General features: G+C 37.5%; 1 protein-coding gene across 1 annotated transcript in view; it reads left to right on the top strand.

Annotated features, from left to right (window-relative positions):
• Nucleotides 1-11,762, top strand: part of RASSF8 (Ras association (RalGDS/AF-6) domain family (N-terminal) member 8) — a 109,998-nt gene that overhangs the window by 29,532 nt on the left and 68,704 nt on the right. Inside the window, exon 2 of the mRNA XM_011978568.1 lies at nucleotides 2,411-2,504. The gene's annotated coding sequence lies outside the window, so the exon portion shown is untranslated. The remainder of the gene's footprint in view (nucleotides 1-2,410; nucleotides 2,505-11,762) is intronic.

The raw sequence follows: 11,762 nt of genomic DNA, 5'->3' as shown, positions 1-11,762 counted from the left end.
AAAATTTGGTAAGGCCTGCACCTGGGATGCCAACTTGAAGGACAGGCAGGGAAACTGAAGTGGGGTGAGGCCGTGTATGCCACGTGGTGGCTTCAGGGGAGACACTGGAGATGGGCCTGGACAGCCGCGGGAAGGGATGCGAAGGGGCTCGTGGAAAAAACGCAGCGCATGGAGTTTCCTGAGACCATCTTCACTTAAGCTCTTGTTTCTCACTGCCTTCCTAGTACTCCCACACCTGCCAGAGCTCATGTTTGCATTTGTGGTTAGGAACATTTTTTCACTGCAGTTACCTGACAAACAAAAGAAGATTGAACTTTTTTGTGGAGACTTTCAAAAGCAGTAGGATGATAGGATTGGATCTTCACCAGTGACCTGGTGAAGAGTGAACAATGGGCTGAGTAGTTAGGAGGTTGTAGGAATCGACAGGAGGTGGGGAGGGGATGCAGGTTCACAAAAGCCCAAGCCCTGACTTTTGTCAAGCTTGGCATTTCGCAGAGGCATCCTGAGCACATTACATTCCCAGGGTACCACAGAACTGCTCCTGCTCCCTGCACCGCTCATCTCATCTCAAAGTGAATTTTGCAATTATAAAAATCTAAGGAGAGATTTTAATCTCTGCATATATATTAGTGTCAGTGTGAATTACATATGAGAGAATAAGCACCATAATCTTTTTGGCCTTTAAATCTCTGGCTCTAGTGACAACCTTATTTTATGGACAAAGATGATAACAATTATATGTCAGTTTTTGAAACTCATTCTCAGCTATCCACTTCCCACTCTCAAAAGTTTTTCTTGAAAACACAACTAAAAAGAGAGATGAGGCTTTGCTGAAGAAAAGTTGGTTAGGAAGAGATTTTGATTTAGGTGAATAAGAATACTTTTGACAACCAGGCTAGACTCCAGACAGCTCCCAGGCCCAAGGATGGGAATTAGGGTGGTTGTTAGTCCATTTAGTCTCTTCTCACTTGGTTTTGAATTTGCCACCCAGTCCTCTTTCCCAGCAGGATTGACCCTTCATTGCTTTTTGGATGACACCCTCCACAGACAGGCCCTTTTGCCAAATCCTGTCACCCTCAGATGTGTATATTTCTTTTAGCTTCTTTAGGAGGTAGGTAGGTAGGTCTACTTGAAGCCAGAAGACTCTAACCCAACATCTGGTATAAGAAGATGTAGTAGAAATTCTGTGATATCTATCTAGCTTAAACCTATATATTTTTGTTAGGAAAAAAAATTAATGTGACTGCTACCTTCTTTTTAAGATTTGGAAGCGGGCACTAATGCACCTTTGTGTTACAACTCTAGCACTATGTAAAAAATAATCAGGAAGCCATTGGCATTTTTATAACAACTATTAAGTTATATGAAGTGTGAGTGTAGTAACCAGCTTTGGAGACAAAGTCTTCATTCAGGGATATAGCAGCTGTGCAGGGAGAGCCCAGCTATGAAAGGGGAAACTTTCCACTAACTTCCCCTTTCCTCAATGGTGTTTGAAATGTGTATATTTTCTTACATTTGCATCAGATTTGAGGTCTGCCAGCTCTTTCTCCTTGTGCTCTAATTTGATATTTCATACTATTTCATGACTAAGAAATTTAAGGATTTTAACATTTGGGGGTGGCATTTTCTATTCATAATAAAAGTAGTTTCATGTCTGGATAGATTTAAAAAAAAATGGTTGATGGAAGCTGGTCTTGTTGCTAAAGTAAATCTTTCTATAAATAAATGCAGAAACATCTGTGAAGGGCATAGTCTGAATGTGGCAGACATATGAATTGCATCAATTCCCATCTTGTGGCCAAGATTTCTTCCTTGGGCTTTCTTTATAGCTAATGTTGTGGCAAAGTTTCACATTCTCACAGCATTAGGCAATAAAATGGTCAAAAGAAACGGTGCCAAGTTACCCTCTTTCTTAGGTTAGTCAGTAGTAGGAATTTGTACTCACCAAGGAGAAGTGCAGTGTATTTTTTGTTTTTATTTTTTAGGACCTGAGAGGTCTCCTTCAACTTCAGTTTTAGCCCTGGCCTTAGGCAATTTTTCCAAATGTAAAACTGCTTTCAAGAAATTAGTGTGGTATCACAGGGAGCTGGGGTCGGTAGAAAAAGAAGACACAAAGTCTCTCCTAGAACTCCATGGGCCAATCAAATGACCTTTTATAGAAACAACTGAAATTCCTTTTTCAAAAGCACAAAAATGCTAATTGAAACCAAACCAAACAAACCCACCCCACAAGAACTGCAATTCAGATGGCTAAGGGGGAAGAGTGGGGTCAGGGGAGGAAAATTCTTGGGAAATTTATTTGAAGCCATGTACTTGTATTTTGCTCTTTGGTGATTGTATGTTAAAATGGAATGATTTAGTATTTTTAAGATAAAAATTAGCCAGGACTAATTTTTACACACCTTTGCAGGTGCCTGTGTAGATCCTCCTAGAATACCTGTGTGGTGCTGTCCTTCCTCAAGACTACCTCATTTTCACCGGCTGGGAGACTCCTGCGTGCTGAGGTGAGTGGTGCTGAGGTATACTCCTTACATGCATTACATCCTAGAAGAGTAGCACTTTCAATGGCTTTTTTAAAAAATCTTTCAAAGTTTTGGGAGACTTTCATAGGTCATGTTCATTAGTAAACTCTTAAGAATCATCATTTGTAAGCCCTTTATTTAGAGAAGGACTAAGTATAGTTGGTGATGGTATCTGTTGCCACTGCAGTATAATTCCTAGGTCCAAATTTGGGTCGACACTAAAAGCATCATAAAACATGCCGTAGGTTTCACGTTTGGAGTCTGCAGCAAAATATTTCAAAGCTGTGTGTCACCACTCTTGGGCTTTCTGAGCACTGTTCTATTAATGCTATAAATTGGCAACCTCTTTTAAAGTAGAGAAGTATTTCTCATAGTGAAAGGCTAGAAAATCTTGATGGCTAACTAGTTTTTCAGACTTTTCTCTATGATAATCTTGGTTAAGTCTGGAAAATCCTATAGCTTGTGTTTCCATTTCTTTAATAGTGTCTATTATTGGCTTCATTAAGTCAAGGGGGGCATAAAAATCTCCTTGGGTGAGGATATTCAACTAAATTACGTCTCAGTTTTAGTATGTTTGCTGTATGTCATCTCTTGTCCCTTGAGCATTTAAATTACTTATTGGTCCCAGGAGGGAAAATAATTTGACCTTGTTTGTAATGGGTAAATCACTTATGAATAAATTGTTCACACTTTACAGGTGAATAAACTCTGTGAGGGCACCAGCCAGCGTGCTGTCTCATAAATTCCTTAATCTCTCACTTGCAAAAGTTATGTGCGTGCATTTTTAACTAAATGCTGGATCTCGACGGTCTCACATAAACTGATTTCCCCCGAAATAAAAAACTAACTTCACAGCTTTCTAATAATTGCTAGATTATATGGAGAGACTGGACTCCTAAAACCGCAAATCCATATCCTCACCAGTTCAGTTTCCCTTTTGTAGACCCTGGTATGTTGCTTACAGCATTAGCAAAAACCATGACTAGAAGGCCACAAATGTTGAGAGTCAAAAGATAGCCTGGTTCTAATGAGGCAATTTTGTTCTATCCACGTGAGAGTCAAAAAGGCCTATTCAGACCCTATGTTTAAGGCCCTGCCATTTGTAATATGGCCTAAAAAGGAAAAGCATAAGAAAAAAGAAATGTACTATGTAGTACAATTGACTAAAGTTCTCTCTGATAGTCACTTAAAGTTTAGTTTTGGCTACCATTACTGATGAAGCTGTGCAATAAAGCTTTCTTTTATACATTAATTATTTTTTATTAAGGAGAATCTATGTGTAAGTTATACCAACAGGAACTGTGGTTGAGGCTTAATGTTTGGGGATTTTGTGTATTTGGGTTTGAACATTTTAGTTGTTTTGCTCCTCTGGATCACTAGTAGTTATCCACTAATACAGGTGGGGATTGTATGAGTTGCTTGGAGTTTGCTGCTGAAGAATTTTCATTTTTTGCGGGTTCTTCTCAAACACTCAATATTCTCTAGGTCAGCAGCCTTTGATTTTGATCCTTGACTTGCAGAACAAAGAGACTCCTTTAGCTTACTACTTTGTTTCCCTTTTTTGAATGAAGTGTTATTTTAAAATGTTTTAGATAAATGAAGGGTCTGCCTAGCATTGAGGTATATTTATATCTGAAACTTAGGAAACTTGTTTGCCTGTGGTGGCTGCTGTACCCACTTTACAGGAGAGGGACTTCCCTAAACCTTTCTGAATGAAACATCCAATTCTAGTCATGTTAACTTTGATGGGCAGCAAAACCAGCTTTGAAGTCTCAGAATTGCTACACTGTAAAACTGTCTTAATTTTTTTTTCATGGAGCTAGTTAAAATGGTTAATTTTTTGCAATCAGAGTATCTTTCTACTGACTCACATTTTTTTCCATAATGATGCAGCTTCTCTTGAGCCATTTTTCTTTTAGAGCATGTGATATTAGAGAATAATTTACAGTTTATCACAAGTTTGTTATGCTGTGTGAAAAGAAACTTTAAAGCTCATATTTTGTGTAAAAAGACAGATTGGGTAAAACAATAACTTTTACAGATTATTTGTTTGCTTCTCTTTCTGTTCTAGATAGGACTGTAATCTTCCCATATCCCCCCTTTCTAGTACCTTCCCATAAGATGCATTAGTGAAGGGAAAATAATGATAAACAGGACTTAGTTCTATAATAGTTCAAAACTGCCTTGCAAGTAATTTTCCATAGTTTCTGGAATGAAACATATGGTAGTAATGTACTGTGCCTCTGGTAATGGAAAGTAGTTTAAAAATACTCTCAATATTTTATATTTTAAAGGGTATGTGTACGTATGTGTATGTGAGTGTGTGTGTTTTCAGGTTTTTCTATCCCGTGTAGATTTAATGGAATTATTTTTATATGCTTATACCTGTTTTTACAGGTTTAGATGGAGCATTTTGAATAAAACTTGTAATGAGGTGTTTATTGTTACAGATAATTTGTGCATGCAAGTTTCAGAAGGCTTGAAATGATCTTGCAGAGAAAACTACTTGATAGGAGGGGGTGTGACATTTTCTGTAGTTTAAGTTGTCATAGTAACCTGCATCAAGACGCATACTTGGAATCCAGGCCTGAAGAATTTCAGTGACAATAAACATTCCAGTTGCATTCATCATCGTTTTTTTGGCCAAGAAAGGAGCCATCCATTGTGACCTAATTATTTTATTTCTGTTTTTAGAAGATGAGTAACAGTTTGCATGTTTCAGCGCTTTGAAACTTCCCTAGTAGAATAAAAATGAAAAGTTCAGCTGTTTATATTTGAGATTGACATTTTCTGATAATGTATCGCAAACTAGTTATTTCAGATTTTGAGATAGGTTTGGCGTGATGATTACCTAATGAAATATGAAAGAAACAGGATTTGATACTGATTGAAGAAATTGCCATATCCATTGGTTAACGTGGGAGTCTAATATTAAGAATATTGGAATTTGGTTTTTATGAAGCTCTGATTTGAGAATGTTATGACTTCCCTATTATCAGTTTGCTAATATTTTTATGTTACGGCATTTTGTACTGCAGTCTTAATTGGGTACAAGTATATTTTAGTAAAAAGAATGAGGCATCATTTTTATTAGTGGAGTCAGCTTACTTTGAGAAATTTGTATCCAGACATCATTTTTAGATGTCCTATTTTTCACAAAGGACTGTAGAATATTGTTTCTGAAGAGAATGCTATTTTTTTTTTCTCTTTTTTTGAGATAGGGTCTCACTCTTGGTGCCCAGGCTGGAGTGCAGCGGCGCGATCTCGTCTCACCGCAACCTCCGCCTCCTGGGCTCAAGCGATTCTCCTGCCTCAACCTCCCGAGTAGCGGGGATTACAGGCATACACCACCACACCTGGCTAATTTTGTATTTTTAGTAGAGACGGGGTTACACCATGTTGACCAACATGGTCTCGATCTCTTGACCTCGTAATCTGCCCGCCTCAGCCTCCCAAAGTGCTGGGATTACAGGCGTGAGCCACTGCGCCTGGGGAGAAAGCTTTTCTTAGGGTTTGATTCTCTCTTGCCTTCTGCAAGATATTGATTGCTAGCCAAGATTATTCGAAGTTAAAAATTCTCAAAACAAAGAACACTAGGAGAAATAAGGTGATAAGAGTGAGCATGTGTGGGCATGTACGTGTGTCCATTCATTTAAGGAAACTTGAAAAATAAATAGGGAGAGTTCATGGCTAGTCTAATTAATAGAAAGAAAATCAGAAATCTGTTTACTGGGAAAATGTGAAGGAAAAGAACTTCACTCCTGTCAATGTTTAGAGATATTTACTGTTAATATTTTATGGGAAGTATCTATAATTTTGTAAACAATATTCAGGTCAAACTCAGCCAAAATACTAAAACGGTGAATTTGACCTGAAATTGTATTAGAATTAGCAACATACTTGCTGTTATCAGTACTGTCTAAGGTAGCACTGATGGGCCACACATAGTGGCTCACACCTGTAATCCCAGCATTTTGGGAGGCCGAGGCAGGAGGATCACTTGAGTTCAGGAGTTCAAGACCCTGTCTCTGCAAAAAAATTTTAAAAAATCAGCTGGGCACAGTAATTGCAACCTGTAGTTCCAGCTACTCCGGAGGCTGAGGTGGGAGGATTATACCACTGCACTCCACCCTGGGTGACAGAGAGAACTGTTGAAAAGGAGACTAAAAATTATTTGCAGATAATAAAAAGTTCCCAAGGCAATCAACTAAAATGGAGTTTAGTAGGGTTCCACTATAAATCATGTAAATATCAAGATCTTTTGTGTATGATAATAACCAGTTTAAAAATATGAGGAAAAAAGCCCATTCATAGTAGCAACACAAAATATGCCAGGGATTAAACTTGGTAAGAAACTCAAATGGCCTGTAGAAAGGAAGCTAGTAAACTTTGCTCTGAAGATGATGAGGAGACTCATGTTTCTGGATAGGAAGACAATTCTTTAGTTTTAGTATTTTATATTGATTTGTAAGTTGAATATAACTGCAAGCAAAATCTCAGGAATTTCTCATAGATCAGTGATTCTGAATTGTTTTACATTTTTATAGAATATATAAGAGCCAAGAAATGGCTCTTTACAGTAAAGAATAATGAAGGGAAAGTTGTAATGCTAGATATTAATTTGAAAATGGTATGATGTTGATAAAATAGAAAATACTTGGAGCAGAATGGAAAGCTCAGAAGAATGTTGTGTTGATAAAAGTGCCACTGCAAATAATGAATGTAAAAATGTAGTAATGCATATACTAGAAAAGAGTGTATATGAATATCTGATCTTGGGCTTGGGAGAAAGAATGTACTAAAACATAGAAGCAAAGGTTAAAACAGAACAATTCATCTGTGTAATGATATTAAAAATTTAAATAATTTAATTTTGCTTATATCAAATCACAAAAAGGCAGTCACCTGGGGAAAATATTGAAGTCGTGTATTCAGATTTTTTCTTTATATAATATGTAATTACATTATAATATTAATATATAATTACATTGGTAATATACAGTCATCTGTCATTTAACAGGAATACATATTGAGAAATGTGTCTTTAGGTGATTGTTGTTGAGGTGCGAATATTACAGAGTGTACTTCTACAAACCTAGATGGTATAGCCTCCTACACACCCAGGCTGTATGATAGCCCATGGCTCCCAGGGCCACAAACCTTTACAGCATATGACTGTACTAAATACTCTAGGCAATTGTAATACAGTGGTAGATATTTGTGTATCTAAACATAGAAAAGGTATGGTAAAAATACAGTTTAAAAGATTTAAAAGTGGTACACCTGTATGGGGTATTGCCTAGAATGGAGCTTGCAGGTCTGGAAGTTGCCCTGGGTGAGGCAGTGAGTGTTTAGTGAATGTGAGGGCCTAGGACATTATTGCACTCTTCTGTAGACTTTGTAAACACCGTGTACTTAAGCTGCACATTTATTTTGAAATTTCTTTTTTTTTTTTTTTTTTTTGAGACTAGGGTCTCTGTCACCCAGACTGGAGTGCAGTGGCATTGTCACAGCTGACTGAAGCCTTGACCTCCTGGGCTCAAGTGATCCGCCTGCTTTAGCCTATCAAGTAGCTGGGACTACAAGTGCATTTCACCACACCCAGCTAATTTTTAATTTTTTAAAAGTACATTCCACCATACCCAGCTAATTTTTAATTTTTTTTTTTTGTAGAAACAAGGTCTCACTGTGTTGCCCAGGCTGGTGTCGAGATCCTGGGCTCAAGCAATCCACCCTCCTCAGCCTCTCGAAGAGGTGAGATAACAGGCCTATTTTTAATTTTTAAAAATTAAAAATTTTTATCCACTGTGCCCTGCCTATTCATAATTTTTATTCTTCAATATGAAATTAACCTTAGCTTACTATGTAACTTTTTTACTTTATGAACTTTTAAATTTTAACTTTTTGATTCTTTTATAGTAACACTTAGCTTAAAATACAAATACAGCTGTGCAAATATGTTTTATTTATATTCCTGTTCTATAAGCTTTTTTCTATTTTTAAAATTATTTCTTTTCAAACTTTCTTGTTAAAAACTAAGACAGAAACACACATTTTAGTCTAGGCCTATACAGGGTCAAGATTACCAATATCACTTTCCACCTCCACATCTTGTATTGGAAGGTCTTCAGGGGCCATAACACTCATAGAGCTGTCATCTCCTATGATAACAAAACCTTCTTCTGGAATATCTCCTGAAGGACCTGCCTGAGGCTTTTACAGTTAACTTAAAAAAAAAAAATGTAGAAATACCCTTTAAAGTATGGATTAAGGGTATAGTAAATACACAAACTGGAAACATAGTCATTTATTATCATTTTCAAATATTATGCATTGTACATAATTGTCAGTGCTGTCGTCTTCCAAGACTGGCAGTGCAATGAGTTTGCTTACACCAGCATCACCAGAGACACTTGAGTAATGAATGCGTTGTACTGCAGTGCTATGATGGCTACGCCATCACTAGGCCAATAGGAATTTTTCAGATCCAGTGTAATCTAATGGGGCTACATGTAGTCTGTCATTGACTAAAACATTGTTATGCAGTGCCTGACTGTATGACATAGTATATAATTACAATATATAACAAATAGAGTTGGTCGGGCACAGTGGCTTATGCCTGTAATCTCAGCACTTTGGAAGGCCAAGGCGGGTAGATCACCTGAGGTTAGGAGTTTGAGACCAGCCTGGCCAACATGGCAAAACCCTGTCTCTACTAAAAATACAAAAATTAGCCAGGCATGGTGGCGGGCGGATATAATCCCAGCTAATTGGGAGGCTGAGGCAGGAGAATTGCTTGAACCCGCTGGGTGGAGGGTGCAGTGAGCTGAGATTGCATCACTGCACTCCAGCCTGGGTGAAAGAGCAAAACTCAGTCTCAAAAACAAACAAAAACCAAATAGAGTTAATACCCGTATTATATAAAAAATTGTTGGCCAGGCGCAGTGGTTCACGCCTGTAATCCCAGCACTTTGGGAGGCCAAGTTGGGTGGATCACGAGGTCAGGAGATTGAGACCAGCCTGACCAACATGGTGAAACCCCATCTCTACTAAAAATACAAAAAATTAGCTGAGTGTGGTGGTGTGCACTTGTAATTTCAGCTACTCAGGAGGCTGAGGCAGGAGAATCACTTGAACCTGGGAGGTGGAGGTTTCAGTGAACAGAGATCATACCATTGCACTCCAGCCTGAGCAACAGAGCGAGACTCTGTCTCAAAAAAAAAAATCAGTACCTAATTTAAAAAATTTGTTTGTGACCCTTAGTGGACGTTTTAAAAAAGAATACATATTGATGTAGGCTTAATGATTTGTTCAATTTTAATACTTAACAAAAAAATATATTTAGCACATTATATTATTGAAGATTCAAAAACATATACATGACACAAATATAAATAACCTATACATAAATGGAACTCATTCATTTAGAGTTGATTTTTTATATATGGTGACAGATAGGGGTCCAGTTTCATTTGTCTACATTTGGTTAATTTCCCAGCACCATATATTGAAGAGGGTGTCCTTTACCCATGTATGTCCTCGTTGACTTTGTCAAAGATTAGCTGGCTGCAAATATGTGGCTTTACTTCTGGGTTCTCTGTTCCATTGATCTGTGTGTTTGGTTTTATACCAGTACCATGCTGTTTTGGTTACTACGGCTTTGTAGTATGTTTTGAAGTCAGCTAATGTGATGCCTTCAGCTTTGTTCTTTTTACTGAGGATTGCTTTAGCTATTTAAGCTCTTCCTTGGTTACATAAGAGTTTTAGGATTGTTTTTTCTAGTTCTGTGAAAAATGATGTTGGTATTTCTATAGGGATTGCATTGACTCTGTAGATTGCTTTGGGCAGTATGGGCATTTTAATGATAATAATTCTTCCCATCCATGAGCATGGGATGTTTTTGTTTGGGTCATCCTCGTTTTTATAGTTTTCCTCATAGAGATCTTTCACCTCCTTGGTTAAATTTAATTCTAGGTATTTTGTTTTCTTGCTGTTGTACATGAGGTTTGGCTTCTTGATTTCTTCCTCAGTTCAATCATTATTGATGTGTAGAAACACTCTGTTTTTGTACAATGATTTTGTATCCTGTAACTTTATGAATCATTTATCAAATCTGAAGAGTTTTTTGGTGAAGTCTTTAGGTTTTTCTAGATATAAGATAATATCAGCAAATAAGGATAAGTTGGCTTCTCCTTTTGTAATTTTTTAATTTGTCCTTTTATTTTTTTCTTTTTTATTATTTTTTTGAGATAGAGTCTTGCTGTATCATCCAGGCTAGAGTGCAGTGGCACACTCAGAGCTTACTGCAGTCTTGGCCTCTGGGGCTCAAGCAATCCTGCTACCTCAGACTCCTGAGTATCTGGCACCACAGGGGTGTGCCACCACAGCTGGCTAATTTTTGAATTTTTTGCAGAGACGGGGTTCTGCCATGTTGCCCAGCTAGTCTTGAACTCCTGAGGTCAAGCTGTCCACCTGCCTTGGCCTCCCAAAGTGCTGGGATTACAGGTGTGAGCCACCATGCGTACCCTTGGATGTATTTTATTTATTTCTGTTGCCTTATTTCTCTGGCTAGAACCTCCAGTACTATATTGAATAGGAGTGGTGAAAGTAGGCATCCTTGTCTTGTTCCAGTTTTTGGGAGAAAATGCTTTCAATTTTCCTCATTTAGTATGATGTTAGCTGTGGATTTATAGTACATGACCATTATTAATTTTAGCATGTTGTATTATTGAAGATTCAAAAACATATACATGACACACATATAAATAACATGTACATAAATGTAACTCATTCATCTATAGTTGATTTTTATATATGGTGACAGGAATCCAGTTTCATTCATCTACATTCAGCTATTTAATTTCCCAGCACCATATATTGAAGAGGGTGTCATTTCCCCATGTATGGTATGTTCCTTCTGTGCCTAGTTTGTTGATGTTTTTATCATGAAGGGATGTTAAATTTTATCAAATGCTGTTTCTGTGTCTATTGAGATAATCATATGGTTTTTATCCTTGATTCTGTTTAGGTGATGCATTACATTTGTTGATTTGCAGATGTTGAACCATCCTTGCATGCCTGATATAAAACCCATTTGATCATAATGGATTATCTTTTTGATGTGCTGTTGAGTTCAGTGGGGTCATGTTTTGTTGAGGATTTTCGCATCTGTGTTCATCAGGGATATTGCAGACCTCTGTAATTCCCAATTTTGGCAGTGGGAGAAGTAAGATAAGAATG

Source organism: Mandrillus leucophaeus, unplaced genomic scaffold, assembly GCF_000951045.1.
Source record: "Mandrillus leucophaeus isolate KB7577 unplaced genomic scaffold, Mleu.le_1.0 Scaffold1033, whole genome shotgun sequence".
NCBI classification, from domain to species: Eukaryota; Metazoa; Chordata; class Mammalia; order Primates; family Cercopithecidae; genus Mandrillus; species Mandrillus leucophaeus.
This window is presented reverse-complemented; position numbering and strand designations above follow the sequence as displayed.